This window comes from Camelus bactrianus, chromosome 20 (assembly GCF_048773025.1).
Source record: "Camelus bactrianus isolate YW-2024 breed Bactrian camel chromosome 20, ASM4877302v1, whole genome shotgun sequence".
Lineage (NCBI taxonomy): Eukaryota > Metazoa > Chordata > Mammalia > Artiodactyla > Camelidae > Camelus > Camelus bactrianus.
In genome coordinates, this window is record NC_133558.1 from 42,205,116 (window position 1) to 42,227,202 (window position 22,087).

General features: G+C 39.7%; 1 long non-coding RNA gene across 1 annotated transcript; it reads left to right on the forward strand.

Annotated features, from left to right (window-relative positions):
* The first annotated feature begins 4,332 nt into the window (after window positions 1-4,332).
* On the forward strand, window positions 4,333-14,017 carry LOC141574158 (uncharacterized). The gene is made up of 5 exons (XR_012500833.1): window positions 4,333-4,512; window positions 6,995-7,219; window positions 12,448-12,635; window positions 13,393-13,592; window positions 13,894-14,017. It is a non-coding gene; the product is annotated as an uncharacterized LOC141574158 (long non-coding RNA).
* Window positions 14,018-22,087: the final 8,070 nt, after the last annotated feature.

The following is a 22,087-nucleotide window of genomic DNA, read 5'->3' on the forward strand; positions in this document are numbered from 1 at the left end:
ATATCTTCTATTTCTGAAACTTTTCTTTGTTAAGTTGTGTAGAGCTAAAATTAAGTTTCAAGCGCCAGGAGTTAAGAGTCTGGGTGGTTCTGTGGGATCGTTATTCAGGGATGTGTCTAGATCCTGCTAGAGTGTCTGAAGTGTCTGGGTCTTTGGCAGGAAAAGACCCAGAACTAGGATTTGTTATCCTAGTGTGTCCTCCATAATGGTTCCATAATGGTTACATGTGGGAGCCCAAGATTAGGTTAACAAATTGTAACAGACCCCAGCCGCCTGTCAATGTTCAGAAGAAAAATGTGTGCTTAGTAACTGCTTTGCAAGCAGGAGCCTGTGCATCCTCACTCCTGTCTCCTTGCCTTAAAAAGCGGAGACAATGCTTTGCTTGCATAGTTGATGCTTTAGATAGCACTCTGCTCATTTCAAAGCAAGGACCCAGGCCCTCAGCTATAAAAGCTGGGCTTGTGTGCTTTTAGATAGTCTATTATCCCCAAAACAAGGACCTGGCTGGTCTCGTGGTCTGCTTTGTAATTCACATATCTAAAGAATGTATCTTATTCCCCTCACCCCATGACTTCCCTAAAGATACACTAAGCCTTTGTACTCATTGTGGATTCTACAATCTCTGTCTCCTCCCATCTTTCCTCAAGTTCCTACTTACTATCACACAACTGTTAATGACTTTTTCCTTTCGTTATACACAGTAAATATAGGAGCATTTGAGAGGCTCGTGGAGTTGGCTCCCTACTACTTCTCTTTTTCTGGACTTTTCCCACAGAGTCTTGAATAATCATTCCGTGTCTGTACGACTTCTGCCAGCCATAACCTACAGTTCCAGGTGAGAATGATGCAGGCTTTATCTCTCCTACACAAGGGAGAGAGAGAAGAGAATTGAGATCTGCTCCCTTGTGGTCCCTTCCTTCCCCAGGGCCACTCCAGTTCACCTGCAGCCTTCTGGACTCTGCTGTCAGGGCCTCTGTCCCAGGACTGACTGAAGCCATTTTTTCCCTTGCCAACATTTCCTGTGCCTTTCAGAAGTTGGTCTCTTCTCTGCAATTCAACCCTGGCAGATGTGATGGTGGTCAGCGTGCTGGTGGGCAGTCACCTGGGGACTCCCAGGAGCCATGCTGATTCTCCTGAGTCTCTCATTCGGGGTTACAGAACTGTCGAGCACCGGAGGAAGCCCATTCACATGAGGGCAGCACAGCATTGCATCACTTTCATTTTATTTTTGAAATTTCAGTGGAGAAATTATTTGTAGCAAACTGTTCCAGTTTTTTGGCTGACTGCTTTCCTCACCATTTCCTTGTTGGATGTGGTGCTTGTTTTAAGAACCAGGTTTCTTCTCTGGTTATTTCTAGCAGGTGGGCTTGCCGAATCCTTGATCTGCATTTGAAGCAGAATGCTTCATCTTGATGTCAAACTGATTTTCTTCATTCTGAATATTTCGTATACACTCAGCAACTGTTTCAAGTGAACTGCTCTTGTCCAATTTCGGTTAACTCACATTTGCTGATCTCCTGCTTTCATGCTGAGGGCAGTTTCTTCTTCCTGTAATAAAAGTTAGCAATTTGCATCTACTATGGGAAGGTACTGGCCAGAGGTGCTTTTTTTCTTAACAGTTTTAATACAATTCACCCATTAATATTTACACCGGTTTTTACTCTATTCCAAGAATTGTGCATCCCAGTCAATCTTAGAATATTTTCATCCTCCTAACAGGAAACCCCGTATGCATAAGCACTCATTCCCATCTTCCCAATCCTCCCCCAGCCCCAGGGAGCCACTCTTCTCTCTCTATGGATTTGCCTGTGCTGGACATTTCATGTAAATCGAGTCAATTCATGTAAATGGAACCGTCTATTGTGACTGACTTCTTTCACACTGAGTAACGTTTTCAATGTTTGTCCACGTTGTTGCCTGGGTCAGTACTCCATGCTTTGCTATTGCTGAATAATATTCCACTGTATGGCTGGGCCCCTCTGTTTACCCATTCATCAGGTGATAGGCATTTTTGTTGTTTCTGCTTTTTGGCTGTGATGAATAATGGCACCGTGAACATTCCTGTAGGAGTTTTTATGTTGACATTTGTTTTCAGTTCTCTTACGTGTGTGCCCACAGAGCAGAATTGCTGGGTCATTCAGAAACCAACTGTTTAACTCTCTGAGGTCCTGCCAGGCTGTTTTCCAAAGTAGCCACGCAGCGTTACATCTCACCAGCAAGGGCTGCTATCTCTGATTCCTGTGTGTCCTCATTAGTTCTTGTTATTCTTTTTTTAAATATAACCTAATATAGTGAGTGTGAAGCGGTTTCTCCTAGTGGTTTTGACTTGATTTCCCTTACAGCTAATGATTTTGAACATCGTTTCATTGTGCTAATTGGCCATTTGTATATTTTCCTTGAAAAATACCGTTTCGGATCCTTTATTCATTTTTTAATTTAGTTGTCTTTTTTGTTGAATTGTAGGAGCTCTTTTTTATTTGGAGATACAAATTGCTAATCAGATAAATTATTTGAAAATATTTTCTCCTGAGTGTTGTTTTTTCACTTTCTGGATGGTGTCCTTTGAAGCAAAGTTTTAAATTTGATGAACTCAAATTTATTTCTGTTTTCTTTTTTCCTTGTGCTTTTGGGGCAATATTTAAAATCTGTGGTATTTTATTTAAAATTTACATATAAAATATCTTAATTTTTAGGACCGTCCTAGGAGACGGGTGCTGTTGTTGTCCCCAGTCTATGGATAGGAGGCTGAGATGCAGAAAATTTCACTGACATATAAGTGTCAGAGCTACCCAGTGCTGTGGGAGTTCAGAGCCTCATGATTGTCCCAAGCATCTGTGCTCCTCACCACCATGCTCCACTACTGCCTGGAATCGTTAATGAAAATGTATTTCCTTTTTTGGTTTCTTGTTTGTTTGTTTTCTCATTGGGAACCTCATCTCCTCATTTTCCTTTCGGATATCAGTGTAGGTTTATTTTAGGTCTCATGTAGGCAGAAGCATTGCTATCAGTTAACTTCTTTATTACTCACTCTCTGGTGATGATTGTTGCTATTTGACCTAATCAAGTCATTCTTAAGTCTTTCCTGCTCATGACACTGAAAAGAGTCATGACTTACAGAATGCTCAGAGAAGAAAATAATTGATTGATTTTATTTTGCTACCCAATCAAACCAATCAAATAAAAACCCCAGTGTTGACACAGACGGTAAGCCCTCCAGAATAGGGTCACTGTCTTCCTTGTGTTTCATTTGTTTGGTCACAATGTCTGGATAGTGACTTGCTGTCCAGCAGTTTTGTGAGGATACAGTGCTCGTGAATCATTGTAAGGACAGAATTTTGACAACAGACTGTATTGGTCATTTAACGAGGGAAAAGATAATATAGAAATACTGCTCAGATCTATTTTAAAATTAAGTTTGGAATGTTGAGAAGAGTTCAAGAAACCATACAAAGATCTTTTTCACTTATTTTAGATCTATCTTAGACACATTATGGTTACATAGCAGAGTAACTTAACTAGATTTGACAAGAGGGGTATATTATTGATTATTTGTTTTAGTTGAAATATTCTACCTGGGAAAAAGTTATCAGTGCCCATAAATGAACAAATATGTTTGTATTTCTATATAACATGGGAGCAGACTTCATATGTTTCTATATTATATATATGACTGTGTGTTTTAATCTGTCTGTCAGTGTATTTATAGTTTTTCAGCAATATTCTAACTTTAGAATTCTTCTAAGAAAATCACCCCCGATTCTAGCGCAGTTTGTAATGTGTATCCTGTCTTATGCATGGGATTCCACTGTCTCCTCAGTGAGGAATTTCCTCCCCTACTGAGGTAGTAGCAGAGTTAAAGGAACTGTGATTTCTAGGCTTTTGCTCTCCATGTGTTTGCATTTGGCTGTCAATCGTGATTTTCCCTTTCTTGAATTTTCATTGTTCAATTAGAATTTTTGAAAATAAGTGTTAATATGTTGTATTTGTCTCCCTAGAAACTTGATGTGTTTGTGCTTTTCAGTTATCAATTTCTTAAAAATGTAAATGCACTCTTGTTTTTAAGTAGTCCTTTTTCACTAGATATTTGTTTACCTCTTTATAGTTAAAATATTTTTTTTCCAATGAATGAATCGGTGTGCATGTTTTAAAAGATACCTTACTTTTTATTTTCCTTATTATAACAATTATATTCATTCTAGAGAATTTAGAAAATAATGATAAACACAGTAATAACTTAAAAATGGCCTCTAATCTCACCTAGAGATACAGTTGTAAAGTTTCAAATTGAGAATTACAAGTCGTTTCATGTTGTTCTTCTTTTTCAAGATCGTTTTCGTTACTGAGACCCTCGAATTCCCATATGAATTATAACAGCAGCTAATCAGTTTTTGCAGAGGAGCCCGCTGGGATTGTGATTGAGACCACGTAGAATATACGGATCACTCTGGGGAGCACTGCCATTCCAAGAGCACTGTCTTCTGATCCAGGAATGTACGTGGCGTGTTTGTCCAGGTATTTAGGTCTTCTTTAATTTTTTTTTTCAGCAATGCTTTGAGTTTACAGAATATTATTTTACTTTTTTTCTTTGCCTTTTTACTGAGGACAAGTGTGCAAGGTACCGGGATCAGAAGTGTATTTTAGCCCCGACCCTTGCTGCCAACATGGTCGCTGCGCTCTTGCTTTGCCTTGTGTACAATCTTGCACAAAATAGGACCTCAGTAACTCTCTCTTGAATGAATGATTATATGATTGAAGGATGATGCTTGAGATTCCTTGTGATGATTTTTTCCTCCAGCCTTTCCCCAATTCTTAACTATGCCCTTTCTCTTCCTAAACTCCAGCTTGGGTTTCAGCCTGCCTGTGGCATTGATTTTCCCTGTCTGTAGACTCTTCCTTTCACTGGTTCACGATAATGTTACATGTGGGCTGTGGAAACTTGCTAGATATCAAGAAAGAGCAAATCCATTGTATGCTAGTATTTTTACAGTGTGGTATTTTTTATCGATTGAAATTAAATCAGGCTGACCCCCTGAGCCCTCCCGTGAGCTCTTTTCACTTTCCTACATCTGATACTGCTCTGGTTGCTACATGTGCCCTTCCCCCAACCTTGGTTTTTGGGTTGAGTAAGTCATCATCAGTGTAGCCCTCACTTTAAAAGATGAAGAGAACATTGGCTCCTTCTCCCTGGTTGGGGACTTGGATGAGATGAGATACCAGATAAAGAATGGAGCTCCACCTCATTCTGACCCCCGCTCTTTCCGTTCCGTTCTCCAGAGGAAAAGAGTACAATTCAACAGTATAAAGATTGATTGTGAGCTAATGAGATAGACAAGACAATCAATCATTTATTAAATATCCTTTCATGCCAGAAACAAATGTATTATACACACAAAAATCACACAAAGCATGATAATATCGTGCTTACAGACGTGTGTCCGAGTTCGAGTCCTGCTCTGGAGTGACCAGTCCTGTGAGATGGAGAACTGGTAGGTTGGCTTAGTCTCTCCAGGACTGGTTTTCTGTCCTGCAGAGATGGGGCTCGCTAGGCTTCCCTCCCCCGTAGAGGTGCTGTGGGGTGTAACTGTCACGCATGCACAACTGCTCGTTCCTTGTAAGTGCAGGATAGCATAGATTTTACGATGATGGCTTTATGACCGCCCCGTATAGACTCTCAGTGCTCCAAAGGGATGCCTTGTGGTTTGGAGATGGGATTCTCATTTCTGTAAATACCCAAGGATTGTGGTATTGGGCCCTGCTGATTTGAATCTATTCTTTAGAAAGTACATATTGTAGATATATTTTTCAAGCATGTGTGCTTTTTTTCTTTTATTATTTATAGTTCTTCCCTCTCATCTCTTGGTGTGACTTTTCATGGAATCCAGGAAACAGTCCTAAGCTACCTGCCTCTTCACTCTTCTCCGTGGTGGTTTTCTTCCCTGACTAGAAGAGGGTTTTGCACAGGAAATTTTAATTGTTCCCCTTTTCTTGGAGTCTCTCTTTCGGTCTGCCCATCTTTCATCTGTCCATCTGTCCATTTATCTACCCACTCATTCTTCTGACTTGTTCCAAAAAGCATTTCAGGCAGCTTACAGAAGAACAGATACCAAATAAACAGGTTAGAAAATGGGGCCAAGTTCAAACTGTGAGGCTAGGAGGCGAGCCTGTTTGAGGGTTGCAGCCGTGAGACACACGCCTCTGCCCTGTGACTTATAAGATCGACAGGAAGAGTTTACCTGATGCTCCCAGCAGACACAGGGTAACAGGGTTTGTGGGAGATGCTCATTGGCTGTGAAATAAATAAGTGGCTCAGGGGAAGCCCAACTTTTCCAGCTACAAAGGCTTAGGAGAATACTTTGAGTGTCTTCCAAAATCAGGGTATTGCATTGTTTCTTTTGTCAGAGTTCTACATATAGTTGGTTACATTCTATACCTGGAAATTTCTCCAGAACTCCTTACCAAGTGAGTGCCATTGCTCGGGAATGAGGTGGTTCTGCTCATTGACGGGGGTTGGCCAGAAACCGAAAATGACAGCTTCAAAGGAGCCTGGGATTTGTCAGTTATGTTTTGTCAGTGCTGTAGATTTCAGGAAATGCTTTCACACTTTCTCTCCATCTGAGGCGGCAGCGTGCTCTCTTAGCAGCATCAGGAGCTCAGAGCCACGGGATGTTGGGGGCTGACTGCACTGCCGTCAAGACAGCCAAGCTAATCACTGCAGGAGTGGTCCTTTCACATAGTGCATTTCATGTTCTATAGTAGAAGGTTTCAACAGGGAGTTAATTAACTGAGTTAATTAACATTTAATAAATATGAAGCTTTGATGAAAAGACGGTTATAGGCAGAATATAATTTATGAACACTTTGAAAACGGTTTCATTACTGAAATTTCAGTAGGGAAGATACACAGTTTATCTTATTTATGCCTCTCTTTTAAAGTAACAAAGAAACAAGGCAGAAAAGGCAGAGGATGATTTCTGTTATTCCTCTCGGCTTGCAGGTGCCCTCACCTCCAGTGGCATCCATCTAGACACCAACACTGACACTGGCCATGCTCAGAACTGCCTCAGCCCTGAAGACACAAGTGACAAATAGAAGGGGGCCACGCCCTGTGCCAGCAGGTGCTCTCACTTTGTGGGTCCTTATGTAACTGCGCGGTGTTAATCAGGATCACCCGTTCTACATTGTGTGGCGCTGCTGCCGTGTCTCCTAGTTATTTGTTTCTGTAAGTACTCGTGTATTATTCTCCAATGTGTGGTACTACACATCTAAAAATGCTTTTTTCAGATGAAAAATAATGTATATTTAATATAATAAGTCTGAAAAAAGGGACAAAAAAGGCTATCCAGGTCCCACTACTCAGAAATAATAATTAACACTTTAACATCTACTTTCTGTTCTTTTCATCAGTGTGTATCAGCTCTGTCATAAAAACCAGTGAGCACTCTGTGCCTGTTTACTGTGTGGAGACCTCCATTTTCCATTCGGCTTATTACATGTTTTTCTACAATATTCTATCTCCCCTGGCATGATTTTTAATGACCAGTATAGCATTATGTCTTGTGGAGGCATCGTCCATTTTACTTCGGGCTTAAATAAAATTTTAAATTCCAAGTCTAATTAACTGAAATACTGAAAAGAGAGCTGTGGTGGTACCGAAAGAGCCTTAACTCCCTTCCCCTTATTTCCTGAGTGTAAAAGCTGTTGCCAATGTGGTGTATATATTTCATGACCTTTATGCCTATGACATATATATATACCCATACATATATACATACATACATACATACATACATACATACATACATACATACATATGTGAAATCTATGTATATGTGTGTATATATGCTTTTTTGAAAAATAAGGCCATACTATATGTTTTCTGCAGCTCGCTTTATTCACTCAGGGGTATATCATAGACGTCCTCCCACTCCAGACTCACCCGGTCCTTTCAGATAGAGTGGAGGGGTCTCCTGATGTGCAGGTGTGGTCTCTTGTGCAAGGACACATTTGGTGGGAGAGTGCTGTGGACAAGGCCCTGGGCCACGGGGAAACGCCGGCCCCCTCAGTGCCCACAGCTCACCGTGATTTACCGCATCATTGTCTTGATGGTGGACACAAGTTTTCTCCATTTTCCACTGTCAGAAAGGATGTTTGACTGGCATCTTTCTTTAACAGACATTCCTGTGATCTTGTATGAGCATGCCTTTAGTTAAGTCTTCTGGAAATTTAGTCCCTGGATGTGACATTTACGTTCATCACAGGCTACTTTCAAGTGACTAGAAATTCCTTTACCAGTGTGGAATGAAAAATGTAGAATTACTTATGTAACCAATTCTCTATCGCTGGATATGATTTCACTTCAGCTTTTCTTCCCACCAGTGTAAACAGTACATCTATTTGAACTGATTTTTTTTCTAAATGAAACGATTCCTAGAAGTGGGGTTGAATCAGTGTGTACACACGTTTTTCAGAGTTTACATATCCATTGACATGTCATCCTCCAAAAAGGTCGCTCACAGTTTTTTCTCCCACAGATGGACACTAGCTACAATATCTTTTAAAAATATTTACCAATAAGATGAGCAAAAGTGCTTTTTCATTGTTTTAGTTTGCATTTGATGACCAGTGAAGTATTGAGCATTTTTCACTGATTAGCCATCTGACTTTTGAAAAGTGAATGATCCATTTTGTCCTTTGCACAAATTTAAGTGAGGAAGCTTCTTTTTGCTTTGTGACAGCTCTTTGTATGTTATGAACATTAATCCCTTGTCTTCATCAACATCTATCACATAGTTTTTCCTTGTCATTTCTTTCGTTTCATTTTGTTCAGTAGGTTTATTTTTGTTGTGGCTCAAAATATTCTTAAGATAGTAAATGTCTTCTTTTTGGGTTTTATCTTTGGTATTATCCTTAGAAATACTTTCTTATAATGGTATAAATCTCTTATGTAGGTTTATTTAATGTCTAAGATGGAGATGATAATAGTACTTGTTATAGTGAGGAGAAGTTGAATTAATGTGAGCAAAGAGTTGTATTTGCTGTTATTAGTATTTTAATATTTACATCACTATCTGTAATTTTTTTGTGGTCATTATGACAGGAATAGCGTTTGTTCTTTCCAGGTGATTCTCTGATTGTCCCAGGACAATTATTGAATTCATACATTGCTCTTTGATTTGAAATCCCACATGTACAAAATACTTATGTACACTAGAGTCTCTTTTTGAGCTCATGCTTTATTTCTGTCAATCTTACTTCCTTACTCGGAGCGCTATATCTTACATATTGTAAAAATTAATTATTATCTGACAGTGCGATTTTTTTTTGTTCTTTTCTTCCATCCCAAACTTTCTTGGCAATTATTATGACTTTATTATTCCTGAAGAATTCTAAAATATATTTTTCAAGTTAAAAAAAAATCAGATAAGAGTATTCATGGGATTTTTATTAAGATTTGAATTATTTTTAGGAGAACTTCCATATTTACAAAACTGTTTTTCTCCATGCAATATGTTGATGTCTCTACATTCACACCTCTTATTTACCCCTCAGTACAGTCCTGTAGTTTTCTCCATGTACAACATGGGCATTAATTGTGAGTTTATTCCAGATTATTGTTGATGTTTTTGTTAATTTTGTAAGTGAGAATTTTTTGCTATTATATTTTTTAACTGTTTAAACTGACACCTATGAAGGCAGATTCGGTTTGTAAATACTCACTTTGTAACAAATCATTTAAAATTGTAAGTATTAAGTAATTGTTCCAGGATCCTTTCTTTTGTGTTTTTAAAAATTTGTTTCCAAGATTATCAAAATGGTCATAGCTAAGTAGTATATTTGGGGAGACAGATGGAGAGAGGTAGTGTGGCTCATGTACAAATTGTGAGCACTTTCATGGCTGCATTTAGTCTGGAGAAGCCCCAGAAGAGCCCAGGTTAGACAAGGGGTGGCTTTGTATGCACTTGAAAGCCAGCTTTCCTACCTTTATGGTGAAGCCTGGTGGGCGTCGCAGGTAGATGATCAAGGTTTGAACAAGGTCATTGGCTGCACAGAGCACTGTGTCTGTGAGAACTGGAGTCCATCGCCATGGGAAATGCTTGGTGCCAGGAACACTGCAGGGGAGCTGGGTAGTCTGTGTGTTAAGGATTTTCCAGTCCTGGGAGTGGGAAGATCAGACTCTGCATTCAGATCTGAGTTTGAATTCATCCTCTCTTGTTTACTGGTCCTCTGACTTTTGTCAATTTATCTACCCTCTTTGAACTCCTATTTTCTTGTCTCTCAAAATAGGAGAATTACGGCCTGCTGCTAGAGTGTTTGATCAGGATAAATGATTTGTTTCTATAAGATGCCACATACAGTCACAAGCTCAGTGAGAAATGGGCTGTCACCTCTTCATCTGCAACTCAGTGCTCAACAGGACATCGGGGCAAAGCCAGTCCGTAATTTGTTTGTGATGCAAGTAGGAACAAAATTAATGTCTTGCCTTTCCCTTGCAGTATTCTTACTCCTTTGCTTCATTTACTTCTTTCCTCCTTTCCTTTCCCCTCCTCCACCAAAAGATCCTGAGACTCTCTCAGAACACTAGATTCAAATTAATTTAAAGGGTGTCTCATCCTCATGAAATGACAGTAACTTAAAAAAAATCTGTACAGATCCCAGACGTCATTGTATTTGATTTACACACACACACGCACACCTACCCACACACACAATCAGCCTACCTCCCACTTGCTGAGGGAGAAGGACCAATTTTTCTGAGTTTTCATTCACTGAGCGTGAGAGCAAAGTCTCTTACGCAGATTTTCACCTTGCTTAGTGCATGGTGTTTTTAATTGGATTTCTGCTTTGTGGCCATAGAACTATTCTCCTTATAGAAGAGAGGATGTGGAGACATAGACATTCTGCTGTGATATTGGTGTCAACATATTTGAGTTGGAAAGGACTTAGGACAGCAGAGAGTCGTAACTTTTTATGGGTGAGAATTCATGATAGTGTAACTTGGACAAGAACCTAGGTCTTCTGTCTTTGTGTCCACATGGATGAAGAGGCAACTGGGCGGGAGATGGCAGGGATCCTTCTTGCTTGAGTTCCAGGGTCTTGCTAGTTTTCATTGCTCAGCTGCCTTTAGTTTAGGTCTGTGTGGCCTCTCATGGGAAGGTCACTCTGTCCTGATAGACTGAGTTTCTAATCAGCAAAAAGCCCTGGACCCACTCATATTTCCCAGAGTTTTTCTGCTGTCCTGCTGACAGTTTATATAAATGATACCTAAGAAACTACTGGATATAAAATCCTTATTGTTATCATTTGCCCTCAAGTTCCATAGGAATGGGGTGCTGTCTCAGGCTGTCTAAGGCTAGATCTGAACAAAGATAGGGTGATAGGCTGTGCTGCTGGACCCTCCACATTCATAAGGGATTTCCACCTTAGTTTTTAGAATCAGACAGATGAGTTCAAATCTTGCCTTTACCAGTTATTAGCTTTGTGAACTTGGGGAAGAAACTGTACTTGTTTGTGTCCAATTTTCTTTATCTGTAAATAAGTTCAGTATTTACTTTAGGATTTTTGTTTTAGAATTGAATGAGCTAATTCCCTCATTTATACCTAAAATACTGATCACGTGGTTCTATGCTGGTGCCTTGGTAGAAGATTACTAAGGGACTCAGCAGTGAGAATGCAGGTGGGGGACCCCTGGATCATAGAGCTTATATTCCAGGATATGCTTGTAAAAGACTGGATGTGCAGTGGATTTTTAGTAAATGTCCATTCCTTTCCTTATCCACATTGATTGTGTATATATCTTTGTACAATATATGAACAATTTTTTATTGCAATTTAAATCTCTTTGTAGAATTTAAATTACGTAGCTATAACAAAATATGTGAAATAAAATGATTTGTCTTTTATTTTCAATATGCAAAACAAAATAAAATAGAAAAGAAAAAAAGGTTTTGAAGGAGTAGAAATAATTTTCTTTTTGTGGAATCAATTCCCTATGTTAGGTTTTTAAGTTGTGTTGTTAAACAGCATATAAAATTGATAGGTTGTGACTTCAGTGTTGATAGCTAGGTGAGTGTAGTTTCTTTTTGTGGTTGTCTTTGATGAATTATTTGCACTAGACCATAAATGATGTGCATGTTACATATTGGAAACGAGGAAAGAGTGGAGACATACTACCTCCAATGCAGTCATCTTGTTACCAAGTCGAAACTCGTACTGCTTGCTGCATGACAGGCCAATAAATCGGGAGATTGAGGTGTTGGAGCAAGGAATAGTGACTTTATTTGAAAAGCTGGCAGACCCAGAAGATGGCAGAATGACATGCAGGAGAACCGTCTCCACCAAGTCAGAAATCAGTCCACTTTTATACTAAAAAGGGGCGGGGGTCTGGTTTGTTGTTGCAAACTTCTTGCGGTACGAATTGTTTCTCCTTGGAATTCTTTGTTCTTGCAGCTGTCCACGTGGGTCAAATCATGGTGCCCCTCTAAAACCTCCAAAAAAAAAAAAACAAAGTTGATTCTCTATTTTGCAACTTGCCATCTCTACATAAGTGCAGAAGAGTTAACATCGTGAAAGATCAGAGCCCGGAGAATAGGCTCTCCTGGATATTTCAGGCTAAAGGCAACTTTCTTTTACAAAAGGTACAGAGCTACCAAGTCTGAGCCTAGAAAACAGCAAAGGTTTAAAGCCAAAGGAACAGATCTAACATGCAGTCAAATTTATTCTTTTCTATTACAATTTCTTTTTTCACCTCATAAATAATTTTAGTAAGAAACATGAGCAATTTTTTTACTTTTGCTTCTTAGTAACGGATAAGTTGTCCAAATACATTTATGAGAGCAGGGATGATGTGTGGGCATTGGGGTCACAGCAAACTCTTGTTGGGGGTGGTCGACTCTGCAACATGTCTGATGCCCCGTGAGTGTTGGTGAGAGTCCTCCTAACCAGGGGCTATGTTCAGGAACCAGCATATGGGCATTGACCTCTGGAGACCTCTTTTTCAGCTGCCGGAAATTTTTTCAGATACTGTGACTGAAAAATCACTTCAGCTGGTGATAATTAGGGAATAAAGGAAGAGGAAAAGGGCTTGGATTAGATTACAAGAGAAGGACAGAATATCAGGGAACCTGGGGGCTTGGCAGTCGGTCCTTGGGAGAGAGGGGAGCAGACGTGGGGAGGGGCACGGCTCTGGAACCAGCTCCTGGCCCTGTCCCAGGGCCCAAGTCACACAGCTTTTAATTGGCCCAGGACGCTCTCCTGTCTGGATGTCACCCTGGGCAGAACCTTGAGAATCGAAGGTAAGGGGTGGGCAGCACTCATCTAGGGGATCACTGAGGACTTCGTTCAAGTCCACGGTGCCTTTTCTGGTCATGTGTCTTCACTTGCCCTTTATCTTAGGATCTGAGGAGCAGGAGCAAGGAACGCAGGGAGAGATCCAGGAAGACATCTGACTGTGTTAAGATACGACAGTCACAGCCACACGGGGAGCGAGGACACTTGCAGCAAAGTAAAATGACTTCACAACTATTGCATCAGAGCTGCCGGTGTGAGAGAGCCTAAGCCTGTCTCAGAGTGCAGGGGACAAGCGGAAAGGAATGGTAAATTTCCACTGACAGTTGAAATTTTGTTAAATAGCCTGCTACTGTTGCTTGTATCACTTGAATGAATGCAGGCATATTTCTATGGCATTTATATGTTCACTCAAACCCACCAGCCACTCTTGCCCCCATCGGGAATGGGCTTTCTCAAGCACTGTGCACCTCCTGCTTGGGTGGGTCATGCTGCGGGTCCTATCCTGGGGCCGGGCTGCTGCAGGGCACTGAGTCCCCGAGGCAAGGCCTGCGAGACACGACAGGAAAATCTCTGCTCTTGACTGAGGGCCTCCGTTTCCCTCTGCAGTGTAAGAATGCTGGTGACTGAGTTAGAAGCATGCTTCAAAGCTGTCCGTGTCCTTGCCATCCAGAAGCAGAGCCTGGGAACTTAAGAATTTCTCCAGAATGCGGTTTACATTCATCTTCGACAGGTGAGTTTATGTCCTTTTACAAGTGGAGAAATTACTGCAGTTTTCCTGGAACTTACTCACCACTAGTCCATCTGATTTTTCTGTGCTAGGATTCAATATTGCATGCTAAAAATTCTGGAGTCAGATCTTGAAACCCTGATGAAGAGGATTATTTTATTTCTTTATATGATTGTATTTTACTTTCAAAATTCAGAGTTTTCGGTTCTTTCAAAAATTTTTTGAGGGGTTGGAGAAACAACTTTGCTCTTACCATCTTTGTGACCTGTTGCTATATGCCTCTCACCTGTCTTCTGTCACTTGTGAGGCGGTTCCACTTGTGACCCTGTCCGGGTTTTTCATGGTATAAAACATAAAGTCTTTAAAAGTACAGTCCCTTTTACTCTGAAGACATTCCACAAGTACTACTTAAATCTGGGTGTGGTTTTTAGAAGACAGAATCATTAGAACATGTACTTGCAGGTTGCTAGTGCAAAATCCCCAAATCAATATTCTAGCTCAACATCTAAAATCTTTCTAATCTACATTGGATTTGTATGGATAAGTGAAGCAGTTTGCTAAGAAATCAAGACCAGGTTTAGAATACAGGCTGGTGTAGCTCAGCAGGTCCTCCCATGCTGATGCTCTGCCAGAGGGCTGGGCCGAGGAGAGAGGGCGTGTCCTGCCCTCCCTGAGCTGACAGTTTGATGGCAAAGACCTTCATCAGGTGAAGAACAGGGAGTTTCTTCTAAGAACAGTGGGATTGAAAAGAGTCCTATAAGCGCGGGACTGACAGAATCCCATTTGACTCAAGTAGGGGAGAGCGGTTGTGGGGCCACTTGGGAGACTCGTGAGTCCAGGTGGGCAGTGTTGGTGGCTTCCACTTGAGCGGTGAGACTGTCAGTGGGTAAAAGCGAACAGATTGAAGACATGTTTAGATGGTAAAAAGAAAGGATGAATGCTGTCTGTGAAGATAGGATGGAGTAAGGCCCAGCTTTCTCGGTGCATTAATCAGGTAAATGATGGTCCTGCTGTGCTTTTAGGAGGGAAACTTGCAGAGGGAGTTCGGGGGAAAACTGATGAGTTCAGTTGTGGGTAAAGTGAAAGGCTGCTTGATGTGTGGTCTGGGAACTCAGGTGAGAGCCAGTAGTGAGTAGAGGGAGGGGAGAGAGACTTTCAAATCATTTTGTCTTGTGAACATACAAATAAGCATGAGTAATGACACACAAAACCTCTAAATTCTGGATTTAAAACCCAGTAACATTTTGTTATATTGAGTGCAGAAGTTCTTAATATTTTTTAATAGAAATAAAACAAATAGAAACAAAATAGTGCAGTTAATCAACATCTTAGAGTTGATGTGTGTCCTTGTATGTATTTTGATACCTCATCTCTTTATAAGCATAATCTACAAAAGCTTGTTTAGCATAAGAGTTAAAAAGAGGGAAGGGGCACACAATGTTGTGGGTTGAGGCTGATCACTTTGGGCAAATTTTGTAGCCTCTCTGTGCCTTAGTTTCATCTTCTGTGACTGCCCCCGGACCCCTCATCACAGCTGATTTCCTAGACTAGATTTTGGGAGGGAGGCTGCTGAAGGGATTTAGAAGTGGCAACTGCTAGAGATACTGAAGAGAGACAAAAAAACAGATTAAAGCCTATAAACTTAGTACAAATACCCTCAAAATTGAAAGAATCCCGCAGTGTTTTGAGCCACTTAGCGAAAGGGAAACAAAATCACGTGGACCCAATTCTCTTGAGCATGTGAGTATTGTGGGTGGGAGGATGTCATCAGAAAAGTGTTGAGAAGAGGCCTTTTGGTTTCCCTTGACGTTTCCAGTAAGGATGGGGCAGAGGAGCGAAAACCCCCTCTTCACAGTGGAAGCTGCTGTTTTGTGTGAAACTGACCAAAGGTTGGAGACCAGTCATCAGCTATGCTGGCAAATGAAGAGACTTCAGGATTGGGTGGGGCACTTGGTGTGACTTCCAGGTGACCTGCTGGCTGGGGGCTGTGAGGCGGGCAGTAGGTTTGCAGGGTGACCCGGGCATAATCCCTGGCTCTGAGGCTGCTGGTCTGACTAGCAGACCTGGGCACCCACAGTCCTTATGGGGCAGCTCGTGATGTAGCCTGGGACACCTGCCATTCTAAGGGCGAGAAGAGGGCTCCTCTGAGGGGGTGTCCCTGTGGAGAGTGGAAACTTCCTCCTGCAGGGGAGGAAGTGCCTCTGAGCACGGGGCCGGAAATACAGGCAAGACCAGCATGAGCACGGAGGGTTTGGGAACCCGGAAGTCATACAGTGGCCCGAGCAGCCTTGTTCCTGAGAGACTGAAGGGAAAATATGCTGAAAAGTCAGGCAAGTGTCCGACCCTGTGGTGGGTTATGAGTGACAAGAAAGGACTGGTCAGGCAGGCACGAGAGAACCCTGTGGCCATCCCAGCTGGGGCGTCACGCCAGAGGGAGGAGCAGAGTTATAGACTTTGCCACTTATTAGCTGTGTGACTTTGAGCAATATCACTCCACCTCTCTCTACATATATCTTGATCTGTAAAGTGACAGAGTGACAGGCTCGTGTCATCAGAAGGCTTAGTTTAGCTCTGATCCTCTTTGTCCAGTCCTGTCAGTGCTGCCCTGCAAGGTTCTGCAGAGGCTGCTCTTACCCTGAGATGGGAGGGCGTAGAGGGACATTGTAGCGCCTGAGGGCAGGAAGAGGTTGCTTTAAAAGCAGACATGTAGCCACCTGAATTTGCAAACCTTCAGGCAGTTTGGTTGAAGTTAGTGGAGAGAACTTTAGAGGCCTTAGTATCGTCATAAAACTTGTTTTCCCTTAGGGACTGGATTTACCTTTGCAGATTCATGTTGAAGATTTGGGCTTCTGGCAAAGCCGTTTTCAGAGATGGGTATATACGTAAAATATGGTATAAAATAAAATGCTTTTATTTAATGTGTGGGACTTTGCAGGTCTCGGGAACAGCTAAGTTGGCCTGGTCTCCACGGATGACAGTAGGGGTCAGCAGAACGTGCGGGAGGGCAGGCTGACCGCCTTGCTTCTGCAGGGGGTTCTCCATAGCAAGGCACTCTGTTGAGTTGACTCTTCTCTAAGTTTGGTCTGAGCAGACAGCAAAGTAATGAGTTCTGGTGGGATTGTATAATGACAGGAAGAAAGAGGAACCCGTGGTTTTCGGGACTAGAACAGGCTTTTGGTTCCTGATCCAGTGTGTTCCATTACAGAATTGATGAGTTGTGTCTATTCTGGGACTTGAAATAAACATTCAGCCTTAAAGTTAAGAGTTATGTATTATTTGGCGGGAGGACTTGAGCCGGGATGACAGCCTCTCAGATCACTCTGAGGGACTGCTCCCAAGAGGTAGGGAAGGAGCTGGGATATATAGGAGCTTTACAACAAAGACCAGGTAGTTGGAACAATAAAAGATTGTTTGTTATCTAAGAAAGCCAGGTATCTCAAGTTCAAGAATTTAGTGCTTTTCTATGTATGGGAGGATGCAAACATTTTGGTCATTGAATTCAATTCTTTGACAAGCACCTGGCTATCTAGGGCCAGTATCCTGTTGTTTCTTACTGTGAGTCCGTTCAGAGGGCACCACTGAGTGGCTGAGAGGCTAGGCTGCTGGCTTGTACTCGCTGGGGGGTGGCAGCAGCTGCTGATAACTTGGTTTCAGCATTCTTTGTTTACTGACATGGATGCAGTATTTTCATTAACATTGTAGTATTTTCATTCACATTGTAGTATTTTCATTCACAGTGCTCCCTTTTGGTCCTAAATTCGACCAATATTTTCAGAGACATTTCATGACCAATTTTGTCCCACGGTGCTAGGATGGCTCATTCCTAGTTAAGTTGAAGAATATTCTCAGCTGCCATTCAAGGTGTTAGGTTTTTTATCAGGACCTGGTGATACTAAAATTTCTCTGGATCTCCTGTCTTACTAGTCTATTATGATGCAGGAAATGTTTACCCTTCGTTGCTTATTCCCATACCTAGAATCACACTATTACAATTATTTTATACAGGGTTATAAATTTTATCTATTTCTTCAAGATGTTTAGCCATCATCAATCTTGTAGGCCTAGTTACACATTAGGAAATGTAACAGACAACAATTTTATTATATAGACAGGGTATAAGTAATAAAGCTAGTAACGTTAATAAAGTCACGAATAAGAATTTAATAGTCGAGTAGTTATATTTTTTGGTTAAAATTTTGCTTGTGTTTCCGATTGAGTTTGAGTGATCTTATGAGAAATTTCATATTTATGGTCAGGGTCAGAGCAGGTATTAATTAGCCAGGTGAGGTCTCCCACCTTGTAAGATCAACAGTGGCCTAAACAGAACTAGAATTTCCTTTTTAGAATAACGTTTCTGAGGGCTATCTAGTTAGAGCCTTGGAGTAGGGAAACCCACCAAGGTAACACAGAAGTACTAGACATAGGTAATTTACCATGAACTTAACAGTTGGAGTAGTTCATAATCAAAGGTAGGAGAAATTATCAAAGTAATTGGCATAAAGGCCTGGTTCGGTGTCTTGGGTCAGCTGTCTTACCTCAGATGTCTTTGTCTTCTCATCCTGGCCTGGGTAGATTTTTCTTCATTTGGGCATTGTTTTAAGGTGAGCAGTGCTCTATAGGCCAGTGCACTGCAGGGGCTGTTTCTGATAGGAAATGAATCTGAAAGTCCGTTTCCTTCAGCTTTGGTGTATATGGTCTAGTTAAGAGTACCTGATAAAGGATCCTTCCATTCAGGTTGGAGACAGTTCTTTAATTCATGCCTGTTCCAGTATGTATAATCCCCTGGCTGCAGGTCATGGGGCATTGGAACTTTACCCAAGGATAGATTACTGAATCTCAGAAACAAACCTAGAGTATTCTTTTCATAATTCAATTAACCTTTACAGCAATGTGGCATAACAGCAAGGAATGATCTGGGAAATGTCTTAGTAAATATAGACCTCAATTAACAAAACTAGAATTTAATATCCACTAAAATATAATCTTTTTTCTCTCTAAAGTTACCCTCATTTTTCTCAAATATAGTCAAATCAAGATTAATTTGTTTACAAGTCTGATTATTTGATCATATAGGCTTTTTTAAATTGGCTGTGTTGGAACTTTTAATAAAGAGTCTCAGGGTAGAATGTTAATAAAGTTTTCTAAGGCCAGGAAAGCCACATGAAGGTCTTGTCATGGTTTTCTGCCTTACACATTTAGGTAAATTCTTTTCTCTTTAAAATCCTTAAAATACCTTGAGATTCCTATATCTGTTAGGAGATGATCTTCCTCATTTGTCTGATAGAGCCACTGGGGACCTAAGAGATTTTAGTCTCTTGAGGGATCAGATAGAGAGAAAAGATAACTGTTCCAAGTCTGCTTACATAGGTATAATTTATCAAATTTCTGTGAATCATAACTAGTTAAGGAGAAGAGTTTCTTTATGTCAGGGAAACAGGTTAAAAGCCAGTAGTATTTCAGACAAAATCAAAAATTATAACCATATTCACCAGTTTACTCAGTCCTATATAACTAATTTTTTAATCAGTTTTCATTAGATATTTAAAATTTCTTACCGAGTTTAGTTCGGTGCTATAGTTTGAAATTTATTAGAAACCAGTAAATCTCCTTGAAGAGAAAGCATTTTGCAAAATCATCAGAAGAAAACAATTAACTGTCTATAAATGACAAAAATTTAAAAGCATGGTTAAACACCGTTACACTATAATCGATAAAGTAACCTGGTCACTATAACCAGAAATATGACTGGTAACATTTTAGATATGCCAGAATTTTAGGGAGTCCATATAATTTCTAGAGTATCTATATTAATAATGTTTCCTCATACAATATAACCTTAGAAGATTTATTATTCATTTGACAATACCATGTATTTAACATGCCAAATAAATTTACTAGTTTAAAATCTTTCTTTGGGATGTTTCAGGGGCCCCCTGTAGCATCCCAAACTTAACTGGAGATTAAAAGAACTTTAATTAGAAATTGATATTTGGGGAGCTTGTTAAAAGATTTCAAAACACTTGGTGACGTAAACATATAGATCACTGTAAAGTAGTACTTATTCATTAAGAAAATACGTCAAAGGTAAAGGCATAAGAGATCAGGTAAGTGGTATAAGAAGCTTTACAATTTGTTACTGAAGGTGGATTAACATTTCAAGACAATTTTGTCCTCTTAACAGAGAGTAAACCAAATCTACTCTTGTACCAGTTTATGTCTAAGATTCATTTACTTTGCCCAAGTTGATTCTAAACTTAGCCAATTCCGACCACGTACAAATCCCTTTCTTCAGGGTTCCTCTTCCACAAGCCTTCCACAGCTTTCTATACTTATATTAGTTTGTTCCTTATTTTCTATTCCATTCAGAAGTAACCAGCTTCAGGAGAAAGTCACTATTTTTCATTAACAAAATATAATTCCATTTTTATATCTTTCTTTACACATTTATCTTGCTTTCCTAGGATACTGAGATCATTCCCTTAATAATAGAGACTATTTCAGGGTGGCACCAACCATTTATTAATATTTCTAAACACCTTTATTTTCTCTGTAAGAGGAAGTTAAATGTTAAGTAATTCATATTTCAATCTTATTTTATCTGAAAATGGCATAGCTATTTAATAAAATCCTATCATTTAACTTAATGTAGCACAACTCTAGAATTTAAAGATATCAAACATTTAGAGATTATCTTAAACATACATTTTAAAAATATATTTTAAAAATTTACCCAAAGCTCTCATCTCATTTGCATTTAATTTATTTAAATTTTACCACACCACATTACTATTATTTTTTTTTAACAAATCTGCACCAGATATAACAGGATCTTATTTGACTTTCATTAAACCTAGGTTCAGTAAAAGTAGTATACTTAATATTGGTGACTTTAAAGATGTCTATATTAATTAGAACATACTTAAACTAAACAATATCAAATATTATCTTAATATTGAATATTTTCCTGTTCACGTGAAGCTGAAGGTCAATTTGGTCAGTTTTTATTTTAAAACTACTTAATTTGTAAGCTCTTATTTTTTATGCCAATTAAGCAGAGCTCTTTGATTTTGATTTTTATTTTTTCAGCTGTAGAATTATTTCACATCTACAATGTGTACTCAGGCTTATAAACAGACAAAAGCTAGAGATTTCATAGCTTCACTTTAAAACTTTCTTATGAGATAAGTATAATAATAGTTGGAGTAAACTGAATTTGTTTGCTCAAGTCACTAAGGCTTACTATTTATGAAACAGACATTTAAGATTTCTTGACAAAGTCTTAAGGACCCATCAGGGTTCTGAGTTGTAAAATGGCACAAGTTTCTTTGGCCCTGAGTTTTATCTCGTTGAGCTAATTAGGCTCAGTCCTAGGTCACTGTTTGCTGTATTTACATTTCTGATCTGCAAGACAAAGACACACCCTTCCAGTTCCCCAGAGAACTTCTCTGTCACGCAGGCTCAATTGTATCTCCTTAATTTGCTTCATTGTATCAGTGAGAAGAGCTGCAAACAAAGAATTCCATGTTTAAAACTTTAAGGTTTACTTTATCTTGCCTTTGAAAGCTTGCATAAGGCATTTAGTAAGGTCTCTTTTCCTTGAGTTATAAGTTAAACCCAGGGTAAACCTCTTATTATATTTTTTTATTAGCTACTTAATATTAGTTTTTAGTTTTACGTTATATTGGACGGCTCATGTAACTCTATTGGTTTCCTTTACTGTGTTCAATTAATATTTTCTGAGGGACAGATACGTGCCCAGCCTTGTAATACCAAGAAGAGGAAGCGTTTTTCCGTTGAAACATATCTATCCCAAAACATAATTAAGCAAGATGTTTATGCAAAGCCCATTTAATATACCAATTTTACAAACTTTTATCTCAATTTTATTAAATCTTATACCTTTAATTTTTATATTTATTATGTTTAATCAATAATTCTTATTTCTAGAAGGAGTGCCAAAAGCCTTTTTTTTTCCCGTGCATTGTATCTAATTTTATAGAAAAGTCTCTGGGATCCTAAAGTTTGAGCCAAAGAGCTTAGGCCCTTGTCAATTTTAATTTCATTAATTGGTCT